At 44.3% G+C, this 10250-nt stretch overlaps 1 protein-coding gene across 2 annotated transcripts in view; it reads left to right on the top strand.

The window, feature by feature from the left end:
• The window catches only part of LRFN2 (leucine rich repeat and fibronectin type III domain containing 2), a 187844-nt gene that overhangs the window by 153260 nt on the left and 24334 nt on the right, over positions 1-10250 (top strand). The gene's annotated exons all lie outside the window — the stretch shown is intronic.

Genomic DNA, 10250 nt, shown 5'->3' with positions numbered 1-10250 from the left:
TCTTCGTAGGAAACTAAAAAGTGCTACCAGTGAATGATAAAAAAGCAAAACATACCTTATTACTGATATGGAGAAAGTTTTAGTGATCTGGGTAGAAGATCAAACCAGCCACATCATTCCCTTAAGCCAAAGTCTAATCTAGAGAGCAAGGCTCTAACTCTCTTCAATTTTATAAAAACTGAGAGAATTAAGGAAGCTGAAGAAGAAAAATCTGACAGTAGAGATTCATTCATGAATTTTAAGGAAAAGAGCTTTCTCCATGACATAAAAGTGCAAGGTGAAGCTGCAAGTACTGATGTAGAAGTTGCAGCAAATTATCCAGAAGACATAGCTAAGATCATTAATGAAAATGGCTACACTAAAAAACAGATAAAACAGCCTTATATTGGAAGATGCCATCTAGGACTTTCCTAGCAAAAGAGAAGTCAATGCTTGGCCTCTAATCTTCAAAGGACAGGCTGGTTCTTATTCGGAGCTTATGCAGCTGGTGACTTTAACTTGAAGCCAGTGCTCATTTACCATTCTGAAAATCCTATGGACTTTAAGAATTATGCTAAATCTGCTCTACCTGTGCTCTATAAACAACAAAGACTGGATAGCAACACATCTATTTAAAACATGGTTTACTGAATATTTTAAGCCCATCATTAAAAAAATACAATTCAGGGGGGAAAAAAAGAGTCCTTTCAAAATATTACTGCTTATCAACAATGCACCTTGTAACCCAAGAAACCTGATGGAGATGTGCTAGATTAATGTCATTTTTATGCCTACTAACACACATCCATTCTGCAGCCTGAGGATCAAGGAGTATTTTAACTTTTAGGTCTTATTATTTAAGAAATACATTTCATTAGGCTATAGTTACCATAGATAGTGATTCCTCTGATCGATCTGGGCAAAGTAAATTGAAAACCTTCTGGAAAGGATTCACCATTCTAGATGCCAAAAGGAACATTTGTGAATCAAGAAAAGAGGTCAAAATATTAACATTAATTGGAATTTGGAAGAAACTGATTCCAACCTTCATGGAAGTCTTTGTGATGTTCAAGAATTCAGTGGAGGAAGCAGAGTAGTTGTGGTGGAAATAGCAGAGAACTAGAATTAGAAGTGAAGCTGGGGGTATGACTGAACTGCTATAATCTCAGGACAAAACTTTAACGAATGCAAGTTTGCTTCTTATGGATGAGCAAAGAAAGTAGTTTCTTAAGATGGCATCTATTCCTGCTGAAGATGTCATGAGGATTGTTGTAATGACAACAAAATATTTAAAATATTACATAAGCTTAGTTGATAAAGCAGCAGCAGGGCTTGAGAAGATTGACTCCAATTTTGAAAGAATTACTGTGGGTAAATTGCTGTCACATAATATCGCATGTTACAAGAAATCGTTCATGAAAGGAAGAGTCAATCAATAGGGTGAACTTCACTGTCGTCTTATTTTAAGAAATTTCCACAGCACCCAACCTTCAACAACCACCACCAACAACAAGGCAAAACCCTCCAACAAGGCAAAAACAGCAAAAAGACTATGACTTGCTGAAGGCTCAGAAGATGATTAGCATTTTTAGCAATAAAGTACTTTTAAATTAAGATGTGTATATTTTTAGATATAATACTATTGCACACTTAGTAGACTACAGTATTGTATAAACATAATTTTATATCCACCAGGAAACCAAAAACCCCATGTGACTCACTTTATTGTGATATTCCCTTTATTGTGGTGGTCTGGAACTACGATATCTCAAATGTGTGCCTATACAAGGAAGACAGAATCCAGACAAGAGCTTTTGTTGTCTTCCCATTCTTTACTTCTCTGAGCTTCAGCCTTGTCATCTGCAGAATGGGGACAATAATAACGGTCCTGCCTGCCTCACAAGGTTGTAGTGAAATGGAGGATGTCAGGAATGAAAGAAGACCATCATAAATTGTGAAGTGCTTTTAGTAACGGAGCTGATTACTATGGGTTAACCAAATGTGAGGGTTGGTTTTCATCATGTGCCACAGTTCTAGAGGGAGGTAGTTCATGGATAATTTGGGAACTCTGTGGACTTCAGGGACTGAGGCTCCTTCTGCAGGTCAATTGTTCAATCTTTAATGTGTGGCTCACTGCTCCTGTGGTTGCCAATACTTCAACTCGGGGAACTTCTCTAGACTGTCCACCTCATAGGCAGGACAGGCTCAAGTGCAGGGGAGTTGATATTCTCAGAACAGAGAGAATTAGAGGGTACCCCACCTTCCTTCCCTTCTGGGGAAGAAAGGGGAGGTCAACTGAGTCATGTTCTGTGCTATCTCCCAAAGGGTCCCCGGAGGGCTGATCCCCAGTTGCCCACAGTGGTACCTTGCTGAGTGAAACACTATATAGGTTTCCTTCCCCATTCCCTCACCAGAGCTCACTTGGTAAGCCCGAAAATGTATTTGGGCTCACTTCCCAAATAAACTACTGGTCCTGGAGTCCTTGCTTCAGGGTCTGCTTCTGGGGAACCCAAACCAAAATTGGAATCAACCTCTTGGATGAGTCAGTCCCTTGAGAGAGGCTCCCATAAGTCTCACCAAATGACTTCTGCTTCTACGTCATTGTATTTCCTCTGACTTGCGTTGGAGGTTGAGAAAGGTAATTGTTTGTTCAGTCACATTGCCTCTCTAAATAAAATCAGGGCTCTGCTTGGAAGTTAGAAGAGGAGAATGTTGGGTAGGTGTGCAGCCGCCGCTGAGCTGTGGCAAAAGCATCGGTATCATTAACATTTCTTGGCACCTGCCCACACAATCCCAGAACCAAGTAGCCAGACTGTAATTGAGGCCAGCCCAGAAAGGAAGATGATCCAGACTGCTTTTCTGCCTCACTGTCAGTATTCTGTTCTCATCTCTGGAGATACTGAGACACAGAGAAGCCAAGAGGGATGTTAGTTTTTGCCAATTAAGCCTATAGTTTGGCGTGTGTGTGTGTGATGGGACTGAGCATCCTGTGGTTGACAGAAGGGTTCAGGATGTGAAGTCAAATTAATGCCCATCATCTTTAGTCTCAGAGGGTGGTGAGTGGACAGAATCATACAAAACCATAGACTGATGTGCCAGCCCAGGGTGAAAGCCAGGCCACAGAGATGTGCAATATGGATGAATGAGCTCATTAACTATTTACAAAGAAGAGCTATTTCTGTCTGGGATGGGCTGCAAAGATGGGCTCTGACTTGTTCTGTGGCTGAGGGCCTGATACTGTGGGTGGGAGTACAAATCCAGATGTGAGAACTAACTTCTGTTACATCGTAAAGAAGATAAGTGGTTGGAAATTAAACACACAGGGAACTATTAAACACTTAACCTTCTAATTAGATAATTAGCTAGCGATGGTACTAAGTTAAGGAGCTTTTCAGTTTAGTTATTAGCCACCTATAAGGTTAAAATGTAAATGAATTGCTTGGTGAACTTTATGCACTTAAGTTTTTTCATGAGCTACCTGAAGTGAATTCACATTCCTGGGTCAGGAAGGGTATATTGTGGGAGGCTTCTGGGTACAGGTGTGTCCTGGGGTGTAGGTGGGATTTGGAAGGAAGAGGGAAGGGATAGCTGTTTTATGTGGAACCAGTGAAGACAGAAACATAAGCAGGGTAAATGATGCTTGGTTAAAGACCTGTGAGGGCCCTTAGTGTACCAGTCAGCTGCTGCCACAATACTGCTGCATGACAAATAACCTCAAAACTTAGGTGGGTTACAACCACCAACATTTAATTTTCTTTATTAGTGGGTTTGCATGTTGCTTAGAGTTCAACTGGTTTGAGCTGGGCTGGGCTAGACTGTACCTCAGGCTCCAGGTCTAGTTTAGACCTTCTCTGTCTATCTCCTTCTGGAGCCTAGCAAAGGAGCAGTGGGTATACAGAGAGGTGGGTTTTGTTTTGTTCTGTTTTGTTTTAATGGTGATAGCAGAAATGTAGGAGGATGAGCCCAACTGAAAAAGCCAATGTGAAGTCTCTGCTGGCATCACACCTGCTAAATCCCATTGGCCTAAATAAGTGGACTAAACCCAAAGTCAAGAGGAAGGGCACACATTTCACCCACCATCAGGTCACAGCAAGGCTGTGGAAGTACCGTATTATTACAGGGTAGTGAAGAAGCAGGACCAAAATCTCAGTCTCTCATATCTGCATACCTGGTGGAATGGCTATCTCTAGGGCCGTGGTTCAGACTTGAGCATGATCAGAGTCACATGGCAGACTTGTTAGCACACAGATGCAGGACCCTACCCTCTGATTTTCTGACTTGGCCTGTCTGGAGTTGGGTCTGAGAATCTGCATTTCTAACCAGTGGGCAGGTTTGGGCTGCCTAGGGACCACACTTTGAGAACCTCTGGTCTCGGGAAATAGGAGTTTTGTTCAGAGAGGATGGGAGAAAGCAGCTTGTGCCCTTGAATGTCACACAAAATAGCTACACTTACTGGGCCCTTACACTTACCGGTTCCTGTTATAAAAACACTGTGCATTCTCATAGTTGGCAAGTCACCCTCTGAGGTGTGCTATTGTCACTTGACAGATGAAGATGCTAAGCCATAAGGGGATGATGTGACTTATGAGGTCCCATAGCTTGGAGGTGGTGTAACTGGATCTTGAAGCCAGTGCTCTGTCCTAACATCAGGCTTTCTCTTGTTGTCAGTGGGAAGCCAGACTGAAGTTCTAAGGAGAGGAATGATCTGTGGAGGAAAAAATCTGAATTTGGAACTGGATGGTCTAGGGACAAACCATATTTTGACTTTGAGTAGCTAGATTTTCATTTATTAAATTGGCAAATATGTATTGAGTGTCTGCTTTGAGGCAGACTTTGGTCAAGACCCTAGGGTTAGAATAAGATAGGCCATGTCCTTGACTTCAAGGAGCTTACATTCTTATAAGGGAGAGGGAGAGTAATTTTTAAATGTGTACCAGAAAGAAAAATAATTAGTGTCAGGAGACAGAGACTGGGGGCTACTGTTTTGTATAGGTGATCAAGGATGGTTCTTCTAAGGAATAACATTGGAACAGAGACCCAAATGGAGTGAAAGAAGGAGCCAGGGAGGGGAAACAACACATGCAAAGGCCCTAGAATAGGAACAAACTGTCCTTGTTGGAGAAACAGCAAGGAATCTAGTGCATCTAGAAGAAAATAACAGTAACTGAGGGTAGAGGACTGGGTAAGGCCAGATCATGTAGGGCCTCGTATGCCATAATGAGGCCTTGATTGTATCCTGAATGAGATGGGAGCCATTTGGGAGTTGAATGCAGGAGAGTGGCATGATATGATTACAAAAGAAGATCCTGGCTGATGGGTGGAGAATAGTCTGCAGGGGGGCAGGAGTGAAAGCAGGGAGACCAGTTACTGGTTGGAGGCAGGGGTCTTAGCTATGTCTTCTGCTCCTTACTGTCTATAGCCACAAAATGGGAGAAGGATCCAATCCATCTCCTCCATTCATGCTCATCATGAGGATGGAAGGAGATAAGGTTGCGGACACATGAGTGAGCAGGAAATACTCAGGTAAGGGACAAAGCAGCATGTTGTGGCAGAATTCTTGGGTCTGCATCTGCCTTGCTTGAGAAAAACAGCCCACGGCCTCTAGTGCAAAGGAGTTCTGATCTCCCTCTTCAGAACAGAATATCTCACCCATCACTGCCCTAGCTCTTAAGTCAGTATTACCCACTCTCTCTGCCCCAAGAACTCTTATTTTGATAGGGAGTGATTATTTATATTCTTGTTTAATGAGCTCATTAGAGATGTGCTGCAGTATTTCCGAGAATAAATCTATCTCTAGTGGCTCTTAAGTGCATTTGGCTGGTGCCTGGATGCAGTGATGGAGGTGGCAGTTGTGGGTGTGAGGTGGCCAGTGGCCAGGGACTTGGTGACCCGTGTTCTCTCTCCCGGGGTGTGTGTAGACAGGTCGGAAGGCTGCCGAGGCGCTGGCATGGAGGCCGGATCTTGAAAGCTGAGATGGTGGCAGCAGCCGGTATTAAACACGAGATTTTTCCTGCCTGTCAAAATGTGTGAGCCAGTGCCAAGTACTGCTTCTCAAGGCAGCTTTGCTCTCCTCTCCCAAGCTTTGATTGTCATTCAAAAGAAGGTCTGAGTAGAATAAGGAGGCTTTGAAAATTCAGCTAGGCAGGTGCTCAGCAGTTCTTCTTCTTGGGGCAGGGGTCTGGAAGGACATTTCTGTCATGCAGCAAAAGATGAGTGGGTGGTGGCTGCCTCCCTGATGTTGAGAAAGCATGTATGCCCAGGTTCATACCTAAACCCTAGTCTTTCCATCCTGCCTAGAGTGGGCTCCGGAACGGGATACCAACCAAAAATACTTCCTTTACATATTAGAGAGCCTGGAAGTCCACCATTAGAGATGTATTTTTTTTTTTTTTTTTGTATCTGTCATGAATAGAAACCAGCGAGATGCTGGTTTCATCTAGGATTGTTTGACTGAAGTTACGGACATGATGGCGGGCATAGTGGAATTCCCAACATCAGGAGAATGGAGGGGGTAAGGAAGGGATCATAAGACAACCACAAAGTCCATTTCTCCTGTATGGATATATTGCCAAGGGCTTGAGAGAGTTCGGAGAAAAGAGAGAAAAGCCAAGGTCTTGGGACCAGTCTAGCTATTGATTCACCACAGCTCTCTTGGACTCTGTTCTTCTATCTTTAAAATGTGCCTAGTTCTTCTACTCTCATAAATTAAAATGGGTCCAGAGTGAGAAAAGGACAATTCAAGGTCACTCATGTCAGCCTTCTTTCTTTCTGAATCCTTACAATGCCCACATACCTTTCACTCATCGTACCCACTCCTACCACCCCTGGGATGTTGAGCGGCCCCACATAGGGGTAATTTCCAGACACAAGAAATTCCCCCTCCTTTTTTTTCAAGAGCCCACACCATGTTGGGTGCTCTAGCTCTCCTTATGACAGGTCCTGAATCCATCTCCTTCTATATCCTCCCGTAGATTCTGCTGCCTTCATCCTCATCAGGAAGAAAACAAATTCTTCTTTCATAATATGTCCATTTAATTTTTGCAGATAATTCTCATGGCTCACCTAATGTTATTTTTTTTTCATATTCAATTTCCTTCCTCCTTGCCTTCCTCCATTCTTATCCTTTTACCTCTAGTCATTCGAGAGGTATTTATTTTATGCTTGTAATGTCAGGTTTGGACCACTAATAGCTTACATTTCCTGAGGAGATAGACTACGTACTTGAGTAGTGACTGATTCAGTTACTACAGTTGTGATAAGTGCTGTGAGTGCATACGTGAGAGCAGGTCCCGGGGGACTGACCTAGCCCAAGGAGATCAGGGAAGCCTTCCTGGAGGTGGTGGCTCAGAAGGTCAAGTAGGAGCTCAATCAGTGATGAAACACAGGAGGCACTGTGTATGCAAGGCTGCCATGTTTCTCTCTCTGGAGCAGGAAGGGGTGTGTCCTATGGTACATCTCCTGGTCCCTTTCCTCAGATGTGCTCCAGGTTGTTGGCACCCTCTGCACGTGTAGGGTTCATCAGCAGGCAGCATTCTGGATGTGGCCTGGCTGGAGTAAAGTGGACTGAGGCACTCCCACCTGGGCTGAGAGTGCCCCTCATCCGAAGGCAGCCTTAGCCCACTCTGCCCTCCTATGTTTCAGGTCCAACACACACAGGGTACCTCAGCAAAGCCACTCCCCTCACATTGTTCTGAAGCCATCATGCCCTTTCCTCCCTAGGCTATTTCCAAGATGAAGTAGCCCAGGTCTTGGTGGCAGCTTTGTGAGCAAGTGGGGGTTATAACTGAAGTTAATGTTTGGATGTCACAACAAGCCAGCCTGGGGTCCAGGGCCTCTAGTTCAAGCCTTCTTGCTGTTTTTGATCTGTCATATAACATTTTAAAAAATGTTCTTTTCTCATTTCATACATATTTTTATGTCGCAAGTTACCTACTATCTTCGGTTGGAAGTAAGTGGATTATAAATCACAAAACCAATTGATGGAAATTAGGTCAAAAGTGCCAAGTGAATGCAGGTGGTTTCTTCTTCAGTAATGATGATGGTAATAAGAGCCAACCTTTCTGAGAAATTATTACAAGCCAGGTACTAGGCTAAGTGTTTTCCATTTATTAGCTCCTTTAATTCTTTCTACATCCCGATGAAGAAAGTGCTGTTATTATCTTGATTTTTCCAGATGAGAAAACTGAGGCACAAAGAGTGTCTAAGGTGTCCTGCCTGGGATTTGAGCCCAGGTGGGCTAGCTCCAGGGTCTGGACTTTGACACCTTAATAATACACAACTAGCATTTGAGGGATTACTGTTTGCTTTCCACCACACTGAGAACACATGCGAACCCCTGGAAATAGCTGATTCTATTATACTACTTTATAGGGCAGGAACCTCTGGCATCAGAGAAGTCAGGTAAACTGCCCAAGGTCTCTCAGCTTGGAAGTAGCAGAGCCAGAATTCTAACCCAGGCCTGCTGTGCTCCAGAGAACTCCTGCTCACTTTTCTTCTCCCCAGGACATGAATTAGGATGGAGAGGAGTGAGGTGGCTATCTTGGGTGGGTATCAAAGGTGGCACATTTAAAATAGAGGCTGGTGACCCCATTTCCCTTCTAGACTGTCCCCTTTCCGGCCACTTAATCTATTAACGAACTCAGCCCATCAGCCTGTTGTCACTCAGGACCATCATGAGAAAGCAGGGAAAGTGTGAACCAGATCAACCCATCCTGCCCACCCACAAATAAGGAGTCAAACAAGAGGAAATTGGTGGGTGCAGCAGGTATGGGTCTCAGTTAGACAACTGGAAGAACTTCCAGGCAATGCCAGTAATGTCTGACAAGAAAAGTGGCTCAATTCTTTGAAAGTAGGAGGCCTCAGCTGCCTAAAGGGCCTGGAGGATTGATTCCATCTGAGCTGGGCAGCTGGTGCATACCCTTCAGCCCTTCTCCGTTCAGAAAACTGATGATCATGCTCTGGGGCATTCGAATTTATAAATTGCCTTTTGAACCACGGTTGCTCAGCTTCCCCATTCCTGCTTCCTCCCAGGACTGAAATGAAACCTGGGTCATAGTTCAACCCTAGTGATGCAGCGTGCTCAGGGGAGAGGGAGATTTATGGCTTAGTCTCTGTCCTCAATGAGCCATTATCCTCCAGATCCACTGTGACCACCGCTTCCATGGCTGAACAAAGCCCTGGCCCAGTGCTGAGGGACAGGCAGGCATGCAGGGCTGGAGGAAGGTGCCATGAATCTCTGACAGCCATGGAGCTCCCTGTCTCACAGATGTTCAGTGAAGGGAGCAGCCAATAGATCACAGCTGGGCTGTTGACCTTGAGTTTTAAGCAAAGTGAAGAATAAAAGGTCATATTTATTCCGTTAGAGCCATGGGAACCATGAAATATTGGAGTGTGAATAAAGGCAGCAGTAAATCACTCACCACTCTTGGGGTCTTGGATGATCTGTCTTCCAGCCCTGCCACTCACTGGGCAGCTGGGGATCAGTATGCTCAGAGATGGACAAAAAGAAGAGATGGGGGACTCCAAGTGACCCAAATGAGACTCTCTCTGGAGCATAACAATATTCACTGAGATCCATAGGTTCCTAGAATGCAGGATGTCGCTCACCTCCAATGTAACCCTTTCAATGAGGTTACCCCTCACCACCCCACTTAGAACGGAGCCTGCCCTCCCTATCATCTAACACTTTCACCTGCTCTTAGCCCATAATATTTTTTCTTTTTTCCATAGCATGCTCCACTTTCTATCATACTGAATAATTTACTAATTGGGTTTATCATTTACCGTCTACCCTCTCCACATCCAAAAGGTCAGTTTATGGGGTAGGGAGCGTGTGTCTTGTGGTCACTGCTGTATTCCCAGTGCCAAGAGTAGCACTAGTACGTAACAGGGGCCCCATGAAAATGTCCTGGATGAATAAATGAGCCTGGAAAGAACTTAGCAATGCACTAATCCCAACCCTTCACCAGAGAAGAGCACAGACCAAGACAAGGGACAGGACTTGCCCTGGGTCATACAACCCGTTGGGGTTGCAGAGCTGGGACAAGAATCCGGGCACCTGAGGCCCAGGCCAGAATTTGGGTCCTGCACAGTTCAAGCTACAATCACACCTCTTAGAGAATGTACTTGTCAGTCCAGGTCACGTTTTATTAACTATCTATAGGATGAGGAAGCTATGCAGCCCTGGATGGGGCAGGCTAGGGCTTGCTCGCTCCACTCCTGATTTAAATAATAATAATAATAATAATAATAATAATAATAATAATAATAAA

This window comes from Rousettus aegyptiacus, unplaced genomic scaffold (assembly GCF_014176215.1).
Source record: "Rousettus aegyptiacus isolate mRouAeg1 unplaced genomic scaffold, mRouAeg1.p scaffold_m13_p_1, whole genome shotgun sequence".
Lineage (NCBI taxonomy): Eukaryota > Metazoa > Chordata > Mammalia > Chiroptera > Pteropodidae > Rousettus > Rousettus aegyptiacus.
The sequence above is the reverse complement of the archived record's forward strand: the minus strand, read 5'-3'. Positions and strand labels throughout refer to the sequence as shown.